Below are 19,339 nucleotides of genomic sequence, written 5' to 3' on the forward strand. Positions count from 1 at the left end.
TCGAGTAAAGGGTATGCCAAAAAGAAGAAACTAGGTAGGTAGCTAGCTAGCTAGCTTTACTAAAGTGTAGTCTTCTCACGATCAAGACCTATTCTATGAGAGACGATCATCTCTTGTTTCAGATTAATCCACCCCTTTCTCTCGCCCCCTCTCTCTCACTCTCTCTCTCCTTCTCCCTATCTCTTTCTTAGCTTCGTGTCACGGATAAAGACTAACAATAAGATCACAATGAGAGTATTCGTTGAAGATAAGACAAGAGGATGGAGGAAAAAGGTTACTACTCCCATTTATCCGTAGTTTTCTTTCTTTTCCTCTTTCTATTTCTCTCTCTTTTCCTCTTTCTATTTCTCTCTCTCTTTTCCTCTTTCTATCTTCCTCTCTCTCTCTCTCTTTCTCTTTCTAACAAACTAACTCTTACAGTTCTTACCAAGCAACCAAGAAGCAGGTCTTTGCGAAACGTGACACAGACGGATAGTAAGAACGACCAGGTAGGAAAAGAAGGGAGGAAGAGGTGGAAGAGGAGGAATATAAGGTGGAAAGGAGGGAGAGGATCGTAGAGAGAAGGAAGAGTATCTTCGAAGATTAAACTTTCGATACCCACTCGTCGTTTTCAGTCGACTCGTGAGCGTCGTTCCGAACGTGCACCTGTTTCGATTATCTCGTTTACATTAAAGCTTATTTTCATTCTCTCGCGTGACACTTCGAAAAATCTGATTTGTCGTTTGCCAATCGAACTGGGAGAAAGGAAGAAACATTTGCAAATATCATCGACGGGATTAACGTTAGAATCAATTGGAGTGAATCAAATCTGAGATTATTGAAGGAAAATACACGGAGGAAAAAGTTTATCGAAAAAGTAAGTTTATTTACGTGATTTCTTTGATATTTCTATTTTTTTTTTGCTTTTTATTATACGAATTAAATGAATATTATTCGTTTACACAAGCGAGGTTTCAATATCGTGAAATATAATTTTGATTTCTTTCTTTTTTATTTAAACGAATATTTTATTCAGCTTGATAGTGGTGTTTTGTGGTTAAGTTATTTAGATTTTAAATGAGAAAGTAATCAGTGAATTTTGTTAAATCAAACTTTGGTTCTACGCGTATATTTTTTTTTTGAGTGTTTTATATGTTTAATTGAAAATTGTAATATCGTTGTAGAATTAGTATTAGAAAGTAATTGTTGGCGATATTAATCGATTAATTATTTGAAAATTAACGTTATGAATAACCCACTCACGAATTTTCTATCATTTCCGAAATATTGTATCAATTTTACACAATCCATAATACTTTTTATTTTACGATAAATATTACACTCCGTAAAATAATCTGATTATAAAATAAACAAAAACTTGCTCACTAAAAAATAATTAAGAAAAATACAAAAATCTAATATTTTCATTGTTCATTAAATTGAATGTATAAAAAAAGGATTTAAAAAAGTACACGAGTCATACTAATCTAATAAAGTATATCTTTTCTGAACAATTTGTTGATCTTAATTATAACGTATTAATAAAAAATAATAAATTAAATGAATAAAAATAAATACATAATAAATAATATAATATAATAAATTATTAATAATTATATAATTATATAATATATATATATTAATTAATATATATATATATATATAATAAATTATTAATAAATTAATATAAATTAGTGTAATAATTAATTAATAAATTATATATATATATTATAATTATATATATAATAAATAATATATATAATAAATAATATAATTAAATGAATAATAATACATAATACGAAGATACAAACGTAAGTAAGGGTACGAGCAGACAAAAGAAAGGTTAGGGGGGATGGGTTTTCTTAAAATAGACATGGCAAGAAAGGTAGATAGGATTAAACATTACTCGTGAACAATAAATTCGAAAGTAAGATAACAGAATTGGAGTAGGATGGTTGTGTTATCTCTTTAAACCTTCGGTCACTGTATCGTGGTGTGTTCGGGAGAGTCGAAAACTTTCTTCCAGAATTACGAGGAGTTTCTTACCTGAGGGAAGAAGATATGCCGTAGAAAAGGAAAGAGAAAGAACGAACTAAAGAAAGAAAGAAATAAAAAAGAAAGAAAGAGATCGGCCAACCTACGAGTTTACTTTCTTGTTCGAAGAAGAAGAAGATAATGCGTGACGTATTTTCGTAGAAACTTTCGGCACGATTTTCAAGATGTTACCTCGTCTCCTTGACTACTTTTCCTACGCGTTTAATTACGTGCAAAAGGGCATATCCGCGAAATGCCCTAAGGGACGAATAATAAATTAAACTTTCCCACGATCGTAATCTTCCTTTCTCTCTCTTTCTTTCTCTTTCTCTTTCTTTCTCTTTCTCTTCGTTCTCATCCTCAGCCCATTTTCTTCTCTTTCATCCGAAGAATAATTTTCTTCCAAGCGTCACTTAAACGTTAAGTAATATAGTCGAGATAAACTATTATCTACCTTGTAATCTTTATTTACATATATTCGATCGTGCATACGAAATATGAACGTATAAAGTAAAAATATACGAGAGTATCGGAGCCTGATATTTCGTTTGATACCATCCAATCAATGAAATTACACATGCATATGTACGCTCGTATACAAGGTGTTCCAAAAGTAATACTTTTAGCAATGAAAAGAAAAATTCGATGAAACAAATTAATATCAGTTATAATAAAATAATATATAATATATATATATATAAATTATTAAATTATATATATAAAATAAGTTATAATTTAATATAATATATAAGTTATAATTCAATATTTTTAGTTATAATTATTTATTATATTTAATATAATATTAGTTATTATATTTATATATATATTAGTTATTATATTTAATATATAATAATAAGTTATAATACAAATTATAACATATATATATAATATATATATTAATATCAGTTATAATAAAATGAATATTTTTCATTTATTACGAAATATGTATCTCCGAAAACGGATCACAGTGTTGCTAATAAAATCTAAACCCACTATACGGATTATATATTGATCATATTTCAATTAATAAATAATCTTTTGATAAAACTTTTGATAACGTGTTAACAAAATATTAACCAATGATGTTACTATTCCAATTATTCAAGAGAAAAAGAAAGTATGTAATATTTTGATTCGTAAAAAGAGATCTTTTGGGACACCCAGTATATCTATTTACGTGTGTCTGTTACAAGTCATTTCAAGTGGACGTAGCTCGAAGCGACAGTAATTAATACTGCAGCTTCAATGTCTCGTTGAAATACATGCTCACATCAGTAATAATGATCTGACGTGGAAAACAGCAAGTTGTATGGGCGAAGCCGGATTCCATGTGTATGCACGTTACCTATGCACGTATGTGCATGTGCATTTCTCATTTACGTACGTTACCTTTTTGTTAATGTCGTTATATACACTTGACGTACACTAATTGATTCGTATACAGTGTTAAAGGTTAACAAGAGGTTACCAGTAAGATCCAACGATGATTTTCATTCTTGTTACGTTCCTTTTCACCCATCCCATTTCTCATTTTATTCTCTTCATTTTTTTCTTTATCCACTTACTTCCAATTCTATACACATTTTTATCACTGAATAATATAACCATGTGCGTCTCGTTATTCCATAGGAAAAAATATCTTCTTTGATTTTACTTTTTTTTTCTTTTTTTTTTTTGATTCGTCTCGTTATCGTTATCATCCTTTTCATAACAAAATAAACGTACGAAGTTTCGATTAATTGTTCTTTATCATAACTACTCTCGTTGAGAAACTTTCTATATTAGATTTTTTTTTAATTTTTTTTACGTACTTACCATCGATCGAACTTTTATTTCTTATAATCGTCACAGTCGTCTCAGTCGTTGTGTATTTTTCATTATACTTTCTTATTTTATCCACCTATTCTTTCTCTCTTTCTCTCTCTTTATTTTTTTATTTTTCTCTTTTTCTTCATTTGCTCGACGCGATTCTCATTAACGAGCTCTCGATCGTCTCGAGTTTCCATTAACAATAATAATAATACGAGCGGTGCTTCATCTTGTACTCTTTTACAAAATCTTCATTCTACGAAACTGAATTTTTAATTCTTTTTTTTCTCTCTCTTTCTCTCCCTCTCCCACCCCCACTGTTTGATCTACTTTGTCAAAGCTATATTTTGTTCACTTTTTCTCAGTCTCTATTTTTTTCTTTTTTTCTTTTACTCTGTTCCATTCTCTCGTTTTTATTATCATTAAAATTATTTCCGAATCATTATAGTTAAGATGGAAAATGCGGTTTCTGTCTTTTACCTAAACTTTCCTAAGGTTTCTTCTCGCGTTCATCGTCGAATTAGGAAATACGATATGAAACGCACCGAAGCCCCAAAATAGAGAAACGCACGAGTTCTCTTTCTTTCTCTCTCTCTTTTATTCTCTCTCTTTCACGTAACTCGAAATGCATCGCAATGGTGAGCAATTTTGTCCCCCGACGGAAAATTAAATCGAAACTTTCCACAGACTGAATCGCACGATTCTCCTACGTTTCTATTCCTCTTTTCCCATTGGACTAACCTTCGTCGTATAATCTCACGTAACGCGATAACGTTGAAACAAATATCCTGTTTTTCGTTCCACCCATTTTATATTTCTCTCTCTGTCTCTCTCTCTCTTTCTCGTTTCCTCTTACTTTCTGTCATATATCGTTAACGTAGCAATTTTCAAGAATTCGATATGATTTTATTTACGCTCGCGAGTTTATCATTACTAATGAAATCTGTCTACTGTTAAAATCAGATTTTAATTGTAAGCAAGTATTCCTATTTGTATTTCTATTCTAATCGATTTCATACGATCGAGAAAATGTTATCTAAACGATGTTTACGTAGATAGATGTTATCTATTATGAAATATATAAAAAAACACATATAATACAATAATTGTATTAACTTTGCGTCATTTTATTATGCTGAAAACGAGTTAACTAGGTCGTAACGAGTATTGACTTTCGAAGGAATAATAATGTGAGATATTGTATTTTCATGTTAAATTTAAATGGGAATGTATTAGCTTGCGAAAATCCGGTTATTTGGAACATGAATGATGTAACTATAATAATATGCGCTTTCGCGTTGAACGCATATAGTCGATCGATCAAATCCGGATCTGTTTGCAAAAGCTGTGTTGTATAGAAGCTCACATATCAGAAATCTTAGATATTGTGTGGCTTCCTTTCAATATTCTACGTATTTGCCAACTTTGAAAATGTACCGAAAAAGAGAGGAGGATACGGGAATGAATCCCAACGATGATGGGCTTTCATACATTGTTCCGATCATATTTCCGTTCGTATAAAACACGTTTAAATCTTTTCAACAAAGCAAATGATAGAAAACATCTTATTATCTTCATTCGCGTGTACATACATCGCGTGTACAAATTAATTAAAAAAGAAATATAATAGAAGGTAATGCGAAGTCTGTTATTAAACAGTTACCGTATATAAAAACAATACTTTAATATCTAAATGTTTTAAAATTATCAACTGTAAATATAAATTAAATTATAATTTTTCTTCAAAATATATTGTATATATACTTAAACTTTAATATTTCACTAAAATATGAATTACTATGGAGACGATTATTTAATTCAAACAGTGAAAAAGTAAGCTACTCGAATGAGCCACTATAGTGGCTCATGGACCTGGAAAAAATAATCGCAAAAGCCACTTTAGTGGCAGGCCGGCTAAGGGCGATATCGGTAATTGCAGTGCTCTACCTTTATCTTGTCGACTGTTGGTAATAGCAGATTTCAACATTTTTTTTACTCTACGTCGGTGAAACTTTGTATTCAGACGGTCCATATTATTAAATTACAAACTGCCATTAAAATCGGACAATATTTAAAAAATAGGAATCTACTATTACCGACAGTCGATGTTGCAAAAGTAGAAAACTTCAATTACCGACGGTGGATAAGTAAAAGTAGAGCACTGCAATTACCGATATGGTGCTTAGCCGGCCTGCCACTAAAGTGGCTTTTGCGATTATTTTTTCCAGGTCCATCGCCACTATAGTGGCTCACTGGAATAGCTTACTGTTTCATCGTTTTAATTAAATAATCGTCTTCATAGTTATTTGTATTTAAGTGAAATGTAAAAGTTTAAGTACGTATAACATATTTTTAAGAAAAATTATAATTTAATCATTAAGGAATATAAAAATAAATTAAAAAATAATACATTAACTATAAATAAATCTGTGGGAAAAATTCAATGAATATTATTAGCCTCGTTTTAAATGTTTAATTTATTTTACAATTTTTTAACAGCAACCAACCTATGTTTTAACACATATATTTATATATTTATTATTATTTTTTGTTTTTCAGGACAAAAAGGTCGAAGTTTATATTACCAATTGAAGGAAGAATAATCAAAAATGCATATCAGGATAACATTGTCACTTCTGGTGCTGTTTTGTGTTCTACTAAGACCGACAGTCAGTATAAGTCGTCTTCTCGATCCAAATTTTATCTACTTTCCTGATCAAGCGGAATACATCTACAAAGCTGACAAATGTCCGGATAATATGATCCTCTGGCCCGGAACCGGTAAATGTTACAAAGAAGGTGAAAGAGGACCCTGCGATGTCGGCCGAGTTATATTACTCGACAAACGATTACTCAAACCCTACTGCAAGGATATTTTATAGAAGAAAATATTCCTACAAGAAATGGCTGCACTCGAGGAAAACCCCAATTATCGATTGCTAGTCAGAAAATTGTCTACGAAAAGTCCCTAGATGACAATACTATTTTTGATAAAAATCGTTTCCCTACGTAAACTTTTAAACGAGTTTCTCTTCGTACTCGTAGAGTGACACCACTAATATTAATTCTTCGATAGCTCTCTTTTAACTTAAAAATGTGCCATTATGTTATTTATTTATTTCTTTTATTTAAGTGAATCAATGATAAATTATTCCAGATACGATGTAAAGTAAACCCATTTATTATTTATTTTTAATGGATCTGGTTGTAATTACGAATTGATTTTACACAGTTCTTCGTTGATTTTTTTAATTACAAATGGATTGATAGAAGATTCAATCGTATGAAAAGAAAATGTAATTACATTTGAAAAAATCAGTGATGTTTATAATGTGTTAGGAAGGATAGCGTAGTTTTAGTATTAATCATCTCATTATGAAAACTTGAACACACATTTGTATCATCTTTTGTAATATTTATTAATAGTTTTCTCTGTCGATAGTTTTTACTTTTATTTTTGTTTTTTATATTCCAATTGGACTGATCGAAGGTTCAAATCGTATAAAAATAAAATCTAATTGTATTTAACAAAATATCGGTAATGTAACGTAACGAGTTAGGATGGGATCGCAAAGTTTTAGCATCCAGTCGTCTCATTACGAAAACTTCAGCATCTGTATCACCTTTTGTATTGTAATACACGACATTTTAATTATAGAAGTTGCGAAGCGACTATAAACGAATCCGAGCGTTTGTGCAAGTTCTGTGAATTAAACTGTACTAATTTTCATGTAATTTCATTTCGGTACGTCACGTCGCCAAATAAAATATCACTTTGTCCTTCTACTTTCGTAAAAATGTACGCGTGCTCGAGCCCCGTTTCGTGTTATTTCACGCACGTGGCTTTATTTAATCGTTTTTATTTGCGAACGAGTAAAAAAAAAAGTAAAAAAAAATAAAAAAAGAACATAAAAAAAATAATATAGTAGGATCAAAGTGTTCATTTTATTACGTCGTATATATTTAAAAAAAAAAAAAAAGAGGATATTAAGCTATATGAAATTGAAAAGAATGTAAAGTTACGTTTTCAACACTGAACTTAATATTATAACACGATCGATTAGAAATTATCTATGAAAATTCTACCTGTCGAAATGATCGTATCTATTAATTTTTAAATAAACGATAATTACGATTATAAATATTATTATAATATATTGTTGTAATATAATAATGAATTTCTTGGTATTATATTCGAATCATTATTACGAAAAGTTTATTATTTGTATTCGAAATTATGAAATATACAAATTTGATTTAAACAACGGTCATTAAACTGTGCAACGATATCGATAATTGTTCCTAAACACAATTGTTAAAATTAATGTTAAGAACAATGATGAAAAAGAGAAGAAAAAAAAACCAAGAATACTAGTCGTAGACAAGATTAATAAGAATAGAAAAGAAAAGAAATAGATGATACGTAAACATTAATGATGGACGTTTCTCAGATCTTAGTTGCGATCGTAATTTACAGATTGTAAAAATGTAATCAAGAAGACGAAAGGCGGCACGTTTAATTACTGCTCTCCGATATGGCACTGGCGAGAATAAGGGTGAGTCGGATGAGAAAAGATGGTCGGGGGGGAGTGGAGGGTGTGGGGAGGGGTAACTCGTTCGTTCGTTCATAACAAGTCACCCCATTGGAAATAAAAAAAAAAAAAAAAAACGGAGGAAGGTAGAAAAAGAGTAAAGAAACAAAAAGAAAAAAAAGTAGAAAAAGAAGATAAGGAGAGAGAGAGAGAGAGAAAAAAAGGGAGAAGATTGAAACAGCTGTCGTTTATTCGTGATCTCATTATGGTTTATCGAAGGGGGGTGGGGGGTGTTCCACCCAGCGTTTGACCGATGTAATATAACTGAGGTCAATGTGACATCGATTCGAAATTTGGCACAGGCTCTTGACAAGAGGAAAATAAGAGAGTGTTTAGAGGGTGATACGATCGCAGAAGTTGCAAAAACCAACCACGGTATTTTCCTTCGCGATATTTCAACGATCCTTTCTATCCCTTTCATCGTGCGTGCCACGAGAGTTACGTGCCGCGAGTAACAAACGTTCCCCAAAATGTTTTCGATTAACCCCATTTTAAGAAGGATCGACGTTACTCCGTCTTTTTCCCTTTTGCCAATAGGATTCTTATCTTCGGGACCCTTCTCATTTCGACAAAATTTCGTGTTACTTTTCGAACGGGAGAACTCAACCATTCTCGACACATTTGTTTTAACGAAAGGCTGTTCTTTTGGTTTGTTCTTCGAAGAAGAGAATGATGGTTACGATTCGGGAAAACAGTTTTTCTTTTTTTTAAGTATAGATTTACAGTAAAACCTCTTTTTGTGCGGTGGATAGGGACCGCATAAAAGAAATCGTACAAAAAAATATTCGCTAATTTTATAAATACTTACATATTATAAACAACTTTGTACGATATACAGTAAAACCTCTTTTTGTGCGGTGGATAGGGACCGCATAAAAAAAGGCGCACTTAGAAAATACATCAATTATTTGCGAAATATAAATGCGAAAATGCTTTCAATCAAATTAAATAATTGTTAGGAGATTGTTTAAATCAGATGAACAGCGTTGCGAAGTCCGGATACATCGTTGTCAAGGAGACCATGTAATCAGCTCGTCCACACATGTATATGTACATTGAAAGAAAACATAAAACTGGTAGCAACGCTGCTGAGATTTAGATACCGCATAAAAATAAATCGCACAAAACAAATCGCACAAAAATAAAATCGTATAAAAAAGGACCGCACAAAAAGAGGTCTTACTGTATTAATGTATTAGATTCGTCCGTTTAATTTTGACGATACGCATATCTCGTTTCATTTTTTACGATTAATTCGTTACGTATGGATTATGTTACAAGTATTGTGAATATGCTGTTTTTTGGTTTCTTCTTGAAGAAGAGAATGATTGTTACGATTCGGGAAAACAGTTTTTCTTTTTTTAAGTATAGATTTATTAACGTATTAGATTCGTCCGTTTAATTTTGACGATACGCATATCTCGTTTCATTTTTTACGATTAATTCGTTACGTATGGATTATGTTACAAGTATTGTGAATATATGGAAAGATTATAAAACAAATGTTTTTAATCGTTATCGATAATTATTTATTACGCCATATATTTAAATTATTTACGTAATATCATTTTCTTAATGTAATTATAGCGATAGAGGAATTATTTATTGGAGTGATTTATTACAGTAATAATTAATAATAGAAAATATATAATTGGCAATGAAACGTATAGAAAATTTAGAACAGTTCACAAAAATGTTTCCATATAATTAATTATATAAAAATGAAATTTGTTTCTCTATTATGATTAATTTTTTAAACATTCCCAAAATGATAATTCTTAATAATAATAAGTAATTGAAAAATATCAAATTGTTATAATTCGTGATATCTTGGTAGATCGTGGAATAAAAGCGAATGGGGTTTGGTTTATAACAGTAATAATTAATAACAGAAAATATATAATTGGATATTAAACGTATAGAAAATTTAGAACAGTTCAAAAAATGTTTCCATATAATTAATTATGTAAAAATGAAATTTGTTTCTCTATCTTGAATAATCTTTTAAACATTCCCAAAATGAATATTCCTAATAATAAATCATGGGACGGTGATTTATGAGTAATTGAAAAATATCAAATTGTTATAATTCGTGATATCTTGGTTGATCGTGGAATAAAAGCGAATGGGGCTTGGTTTATAACAGTAATAATTAATAATAGAAAATATATAACGTATAGAAAATTTAGGACAGTTCAAAAAAATGTTTCCATATAATTAATTATATAAAAATGATATTTGTTTCTCTCTATCTTGAATAATCTTTTAAACATTCCCAAAATGAATATTCCTAATAATAAATCATGCAACGGTGATTTATGAGTAATTGAAAAATATCAAATTGTTATAATTCGTGATATCTTGATAGATCGTGGAGTAAAAGCGAATGGGGTTTGGTTTATAATAGTAATAATTAATAATTGAAATATATAATTGGCAATCAAACGTATAGAAAATTTAGAACAGTTCAAAAAAATGATTCTTCATAATTAATTATAAAAAATAAAATTTGTTTCTCTCTATCTTGAATAATCTTTTGAATATTCCCAAAATGATAATTCCTAATAATAAATCATGCAACGGTGATTTATGAGTAATTGAAAAATATCAAATTGTTATAATTCGTGATATCTTGGTAGATCGTGGGATAAAAGCGAATGGGGTTTGGTTTATAACATTAATAATTAATAACAGAAAATATATAATTGGATATTAAACGTACAGAAAATTTAGAACAATTCAAAAATGTTTCCATATAATTAATTATATAAAAATGAAATTTGTTTCTCTATCTTGAATAATCTTTGAAACATTCCCAAAATGATAATTCCTAATAATAAATCATGTAACGGTGATTTATGAGTAATTGAAAAATATCAAATTGTTATAATTCGTGATATCAATCCGTAATAACTTGGTAGATCGCGGAATAAAAGCGAATGGGGTTTTGTTTATAACAGTAATAATTAATAATTGAAAATATATAATTGGCAATTAAACGTATAAAAAATTTAGAACAATTAAAAAAAATGTTTCCATATAATTAATATAAAAATAAAATTTGTTTCTCTCTATCTTGAATAATCTTTTAAACATTCCCAAAATGAATATTTCTAATAAAATCATGGGACGGTGATTTATGAGTAATTGAAAAATATCAAATTGTTATAATTCGTGATATCTTGGTAGATCGTGGAATAAAAGCGAATGGGGTTTGGTTTATAACATTAATAATTAATAACAGAAAATATATAATTGGATATTAAACGTACAGAAAATTTAGAACAATTCAAAATGTTTCCATATAATTAATTATATAAAAATGAAATTTGTTTCTCTATCTTGAATAATCTTTGAAACATTCCCAAAATGATAATTCCTAATAATAAATCATGCAACGGTGATTTATGAGTAATTGAAAAATATCAAATTGTTATAATTCGTGATATCTTGATAGATCGTGGAGTAAAAGCGAATGGGGTTTGGTTTATAATAGTAATAATTAATAATTGAAAATATATAATTGGCAATCAAACGTATAGAAAATTTAGAACAGTTCAAAAAATGATTCTTCATAATTAATTATATAAAAATAAAATTTGTTTCTCTCTATCTTGAATAATCTTTTGAATATTCCCAAAATGATAATTCCTAATAATAAATCATGCAACGGTGATTTATGAGTAATTGAAAAATATCAAATTGTTATAATTCGTGATATCTTGGTAGATCGTGGGATAAAAGCGAATGGGGTTTGGTTTATAACATTAATAATTAATAACAGAAAATATATAATTGGATATTAAACGTACAGAAAATTTAGAACAATTCAAAAATGTTTCCATATAATTAATTATATAAAAATGAAATTTGTTTCTCTATCTTGAATAATCTTTGAAACATTCCCAAAATGATAATTCCTAATAATAAATCATGTAACGGTGATTTATGAGTAATTGAAAAATATCAAATTGTTATAATTCGTGATATCAATCCGTAATAACTTGGTAGATCGCGGAATAAAAGCGAATGGGGTTTTGTTTATAACAGTAATAATTAATAATTGAAAATATATAATTGGCAATTAAACGTATAAAAAATTTAGAACAATTAAAAAAAATGTTTCCATATAATTAATTATAAAAATAAAATTTGTTTCTCTCTATCTTGAATAATCTTTTAAACATTCCCAAAATGAATATTTCTAATAAAAATCATGGGACGGTGATTTATGAGTAATTGAAAAATATCAAATTGTTATAATTCGTGATATCTTGGTAGATCGTGGAATAAAAGCGAATGGGGTTTGGTTTATAACATTAATAATTAATAACAGAAAATATATAATTGGATATTAAACGTACAGAAAATTTAGAACAATTCAAAAATGTTTCCATATAATTAATTATATAAAAATGAAATTTGTTTCTCTATCTTGAATAATCTTTTAAACATTCCCAAAATGATAATTCCTAATAATAAATCATGCAACGGTGATTTATGAGTAATTGAAAAATATCAAATTGTTATAATTCGTGATATCTTGGTAGATCGTGGAATAAAAGCGAATGGGGTTTGGTTTATAATAGTAATAATTAATAATAGAAAATATATAATTGGCAATCAAACGTATAGAAAATTTAGAACAGTTCAAAAAAATGATTCTTCATAATTAATTATATAAAAATAAAATTTGTTTCTCTCTATCTTGAATAATCTTTTGAATATTCCCAAAATGATAATTCCTAATAATAAATCATGCAACGGTGATTTATGAGTAATTGAAAAATATCAAATTGTTATAATTCGTGATATCTTGGTAGATCGTGGGATAAAAGCGAATGGGGTTTGGTTTATAACATTAATAATTAATAACAGAAAATATATAATTGGATATTAAACGTACAGAAAATTTAGAACAATTCAAAAATGTTTCCATATAATTAATTATATAAAAATGAAATTTGTTTCTCTCTATCTTGAATAATCTTTGAAACATTCCCAAAATGATAATTCCTAATAATAAATCATGTAACGGTGATTTATGAGTAATTGAAAAATATCAAATTGTTATAATTCGTGATATCAATCCGTAATAACTTGGTAGATCGCGGAATAAAAGCGAATGGGGTTTTGTTTATAACAGTAATAATTAATAATTGAAAATATATAATTGGCAATTAAACGTATAAAAAATTTAGAACAATTAAAAAAAATGTTTCCATATAATTAATTATATAAAAATAAAATTTGTTTCTCTCTATCTTGAATAATCTTTTAAACATTCCCAAAATGAATATTTCTAATAAAAATCATGGGACGGTGATTTATGAGTAATTGAAAAATATCAAATTGTTATAATTCGTGATATCTTGGTAGATCGTGGAATAAAAGCGAATGGGGTTTGGTTTATAACATTAATAATTAATAACAGAAAATATATAATTGGATATTAAACGTACAGAAAATTTAGAACAATTCAAAAATGTTTCCATATAATTAATTATATAAAAATGAAATTTGTTTCTCTCTATCTTGAATAATCTTTGAAACATTCCCAAAATGATAATTCCTAATAATAAATCATGTAACGGTGATTTATGAGTAATTGAAAAATATCAAATTGTTATAATTCGTGATATCAATCCGTAATAACTTGGTAGATCGCGGAATAAAAGCGAATGGGGTTTTGTTTATAACAGTAATAATTAATAATTGAAAATATATAATTGGCAATTAAACGTATAAAAAATTTAGAACAATTAAAAAAATGTTTCCATATAATTAATTATATAAAAATAAAATTTGTTTCTCTCTATCTTGAATAATCTTTTAAACATTCCCAAAATGAATATTCCTAATAAAAATCATGGGACGGTGATTTATGAGTAATTGAAAAATATCAAATTGTTATAATTCGTGATATCTTGGTAGATCGTGGAATAAAAGCGAATGGGGTTTGGTTTATAACAGTAATAATTAATAATAGAAAATATATAATTGGCAATCAAACGTATAGAAAATTTAGAATAGTTCAAAAAAATGATTCTTCATAATTAATTATATAAAAATGAAATTTGTTTCTCTATTATGAATAATCTTTTAAACATTCCCAAAATGATAATTCCTAATAATAAATCATGGGACGGTGATTTATGAGTAATTGAAAAATATCAAATTGTTATAATTCGTGATATCAATCCGTAATATCTTGGTAGATCGTGGAATAAAAGCGAATGGGGTTTGGTTTTCTCGTAAATCAATCGTGTATCGTTCGAAGCGTAAAATCGAGGTAAATCTTGTAGGAAGTAGAAGCAGAAGCAGAAGTCGCGACTATTAAATGGCAGGAGGAAAGGCGGCCTTGCGTTTCACGACAAGATCGTTTGTCACGTTGCTCGTCGACCCGACGCGACTTCTTCCAGCTTTTTACATCTCGACGATGGCAACGAGCTCGAGAATACAAGGAGTCGTCGACCGGAACACGAGACTGTGACGAGAGGGAAGAAGCGACGATGCATTTTTTCCTTTAGGATTTGTTTTAACAGCTTTGCGCGAAATTCTCAAGCTGATATAAGCTACGTCAGGAAACTTTTTATTTTTTTTTTTATTTCGTTGCATTCATTGCTTTATATCTTTACGTCTTGTTGAAATAATCGAACGATAATTATTTTTATTTTTAAAATACACAATTTGTTTTCAACAAGAGAGAGAGAGAGACAGATACAGCGAGTTATTAAAGGTTTGTTAAATAAATATACTTTTTTGAACAAAAATTAGGTTACATTTTTATTTTATCGGCTTCGTTGCACTTTTATTTATTCTGAATGAATTTTTATTTTTTTGTTTTTATTGAAACATGAGAACAGTTTCCATTTGGTTTATATGTATCTCTCTTTTGAAGAGTCCCGAATTTATATATTTCGTCATCATACCAGCCTCGTAATCGTCAATATATTTCAACTGTATTTTATTTGTTACGTTTAAAACAAACTAAAGACTCGTTTAATCTTCGTTTTCAGTTACTAGTCAGTTTACAAACATCAAAAATTCATCACATTTATACCTTTTTTGTTTTTTTTTTCTTTTTTTTTCTTTTTTTATATACAATATATATAAATCTGTATCAAATATTTATTAAACGATACTCGTGGTATGTCAAACAAGTAACAGATATATATATATATATATATAATAAACAATCGATTATTATTTTTTATTGTTCGAACCGCAACGATAGTGTCCGCATTTTTATTTTCTTTTTCAATATTTGCCTTTCAACCAAATATAACTGATAAAACGGGAATAAAAATCAAATCGATAGGTTAACGAAAAAAAAAAAAAATAAAAAAAAAAAACAAGAAGAACTAGTTAAATTTTTCACCCAACAATTTTATTTAATATCATCCTCTCTCTCGCGTTATCACATTTCCATCTTTATTAACCTGGGTAATAACATTTGTGTCAAAAAGGGTCGATATTAAAAAGACTAATAAAAACGACAAATAAAAAATGAAAAACAATCTTCCGAAGAACACGAAATATCCATTCGCTAAGCAATACATTTCCCCTCCTCCCACTTTCCCTCTCTCTCTCTCTCACTCTTTTTCTACACGCTTCATCGATATCATCTTTCGATTTCGTATCTCGCGTGTCATCTGATTTCGAAGTAGAGGAAACGATAGGTGCACAGATTTCAAAAATCTCTGTTACCGGACATCCTCCTTCTTCCTTTTCTCTTTCCACCTTCTTCCTACAGGAAACTTCATACCGTACCTTTTTGTTAAGTAGATTTCAATATCTTACCAGGCAACACACACACACACACACATACAGTCTTTTCGCATGTGACGTGTCGTACTAAGTTAAGAGGGAGAAGATAGAAATAAAGAAAATATTAGAATGTGGATGTGTATGTGTGTGTGTGTGTCTATAAGAGAGAGAGAGAGAGAGAGAGAGAGAGAAATCATTCGAGAGAAGATGAGCCACCGTCGTACTAGGAGGAAGTGAAGGAGTACCGGAAAGGGGTAAAAAGGGCGACAGGAGGAGCAATATTCTTGGCTCGCATTGTACGTGTCCCATCGGTTGGCAGCCGAGCTCCCTCTCAGCGACAGCTTGACAGAACATACGCTCCTTCCCCGCACGAGACCTCCCCATTTCCACCCTTTCACTCTGTCTCATTCTCTCACATATACTCTTCTTCGTTTTCTCACTCTTTCCCCCCCACTTACTACTTCCACACCTCTATTCCCTTTTCTTCTTATTTCTTTCTTTCTTTTTTTTCTTCTTTTTTTTTTCACAATTTCTTCTAATACTTATTCTTATTCTTACACACTTCTTTCTCTTTGCTGGAAAGAAAACAATAGAGAAATATAACCTTAGCTCGTTTCACTATTCCTCCATACTTTATCTCGCTTATTTTTTCCGAATAATCGAAGATAAAGAATTATAGAAACAACTTTTATTACTGATATTCACAAACGAAATCAATGTTTTTCAAGATACTCGCAGTTGTTTGAAATCAATCATCACTGTATGTAATAATTGAAAACGCATAAATCATTTTTATTTGTATCGATATAAAACACGTGTTGCGTATATAGAAATATCAGATTAAATCTTGAATATATATAACGGTTCACACTGAACTTCAGGAAGATTTGTCGACTAACTTCGTTCTGTTAATTTCGTGTTGCTATGCGCGCGCATCGTAAATACCGACTAACTTCGTTCCGTTAATTTCGCGTCGTTGCGCGCGCATCGTGAAAGTTCAGTCTCGTTTTTTTTCCCCGAAACGCGCCAAAAAGAGTATTACTTCGGAAATGTTTATAAGACGAGATCGGTGGATTCGACGAGCGTCGTGCATACGCCGTTTTCGGTATCGAAACCACAGGGACCGATAGAGAAAAAGAGGAAACGCAAGAGGTTAGGGGGATACAGAAGGAAGAAAGGAAATGCAGAGAAAGAGAGAGAGAGAGTAGTATGAGGGTTTAGATCGAATGGAAAGGAGAAAAGTGGGGACCACGTGCAGAAATAACGTTCGTGTTTTTGATTTGAAGCACGTAACCGAACCACATTGAAATCAGATAGGGGCGCGAGAGAGGACGCTAAACTGGCTCCGAGGCTTCGAAAGCTTGCTACGAGAATACCTAAAACTCGAAGAGGAGAAGGTTGTGCCGTAGGTGTGGAAGCGAACGATGCATGCTACGTAGGAATGAGGAGGTGAATAGGAGGTGGGTGGAGGAGACTGGTTGGTTGGTTGGTTGGTTTGGGGGTTAAAAAGAGAACGAAAACGTTGCGTCCATCGGAGCTTGAGAAGAAAGAGGTGGTGGTGGTGGTGGTGGTGATGATGAAGGGGTGTAAGGGGTAAAAGGGGTGGCTCGAACAGCCTCCTTACGACGCCTGAAACGTGCCACTTTCCTGGATTTCGTCGAATAAATCGGCGCTGCTCTCGCAGGATTCCGCTCTTCTTCTTACGCTATAACGGAGTCTACTTTAACCCAAACTTTTCTAACCTATCTCTCTCTCTCTCTCTCTCTTTTTCTTTTCTCATCCTTATCTCATCCTTATCCAAGAGTTTTCGTTGGGTAATCCGGATGGGGACTGTTAGCTCCTTGAAAAACCAAACGAAATTCGTCGCTTCGTCCAAACAATGCCCTCGGACTAAGGATTTTCTTCAAGAGAATCGAAACGAACGAATTGGTTTTTCAAAAGAGAACAAACTTGCTCTTGAACTTTTGCTCTTTTTCTTTTTCTTTTTCTTCTTCTTATTCTTCTTATTCTTCTTCTCGAGGGAAAGATTTTTCTTTTTTAACTTGTAATAATAATTCCTTAAACAAGCACGCGTAGGAGGCAAGGTCGGGACATAAGCGAATGCTAACGCGGTATAGCGCTCGTATTCCTCTCGACAAAAACCATATTCTTTTTCCGCAAGAATTTTTCCGTTTCTCTTCTTCATATTCATTTCACGTGTCTTTTTTCCTTTTTCTTTTTTTTTTCCTTTCTTTCTTTCTTTCTCCCTTTCTCTTTCTTTTTTTTTGTTCTTTCTTTCTCGTCTTTTCCCTCTTCCTATTTCTACCTTCGTCGCTCCCATCCGTCGAGATTACACGGACTTAAAGTCAACAGTCGAAGAAATGACTTCGTATGTAGTTCTCTTTATACTCTTTCTTGCCAGAGGTGTACCTAGAATTTTATATATATATTTATATATATATATATGTATATTCGTCTGTAGGATAAATCGCCGAAAATATTCGAGTCGTTTAAATTGAAATCCTTTTCCCGTTTCGTGAGAGAAATCATTTCAAGAAAAAGAAAAAAAAAAGAAAATAAGAAAAAATGAAGCATAACGTCGATACCAGGATGATTGTTTTTAGAAAACGATTAATCTTTTAATTACGATATATCAAGAATAGGTTTTTAATATAAAAAAAAAAGAGAAATGTGTGTGAGAAATTCGATTCATTAGTTTACTTGTAACCAATGAATATACCTCACGAGAATGGACACGATCGTGAATGTTCTAACTGTCTCTGGCATTGATATCTTTGCCACTTAATAATGCACAGCCGTTCAGTATGCCAACATCGACGTATAATGCTCGAAAATGTATTATGTAGTTATCACATGAACAGTCAGGATGATAGCATATCAATTTCACTTTGATATCGATCAGAACATCCTGTGTGTATCTATAGGCATCAAATACTATTATGGTTTAAAATAGGAAAGAGTTGAACAAGGTAGTAGACGAATGCCGAACTGTAAAACTTAGCAAACACACATCGAGCATTCAACTAGGTAGAGAGATGGTTGTACAGATAAAGAGGTAAGACCGCTGTTTCGAAAGTTTCCATAGCCTTATCTGCGAGACACATTACTTCTTACCGAAACTCCAACAACGTTATACCGAATACCAGAGTTAGAAG

The 19,339-nt window shown here is 30.5% G+C and overlaps 1 long non-coding RNA gene across 1 annotated transcript; it reads left to right on the plus strand.

Moving 5' to 3' along the window:
* The first annotated feature begins 559 nt into the window (after positions 1-559).
* On the plus strand, positions 560-7,606 carry LOC122525625. Its single transcript, XR_006305838.1, has 2 exons — positions 560-856; positions 6,382-7,606. It is a non-coding gene; the product is annotated as an uncharacterized LOC122525625 (long non-coding RNA).
* The last annotated feature ends 11,733 nt before the right edge of the window (positions 7,607-19,339 follow it).

Source organism: Polistes fuscatus, unplaced genomic scaffold (assembly GCF_010416935.1).
Source record: "Polistes fuscatus isolate 324 unplaced genomic scaffold, CU_Pfus_HIC Scaffold9, whole genome shotgun sequence".
NCBI lineage: Eukaryota > Metazoa > Arthropoda > Insecta > Hymenoptera > Vespidae > Polistes > Polistes fuscatus.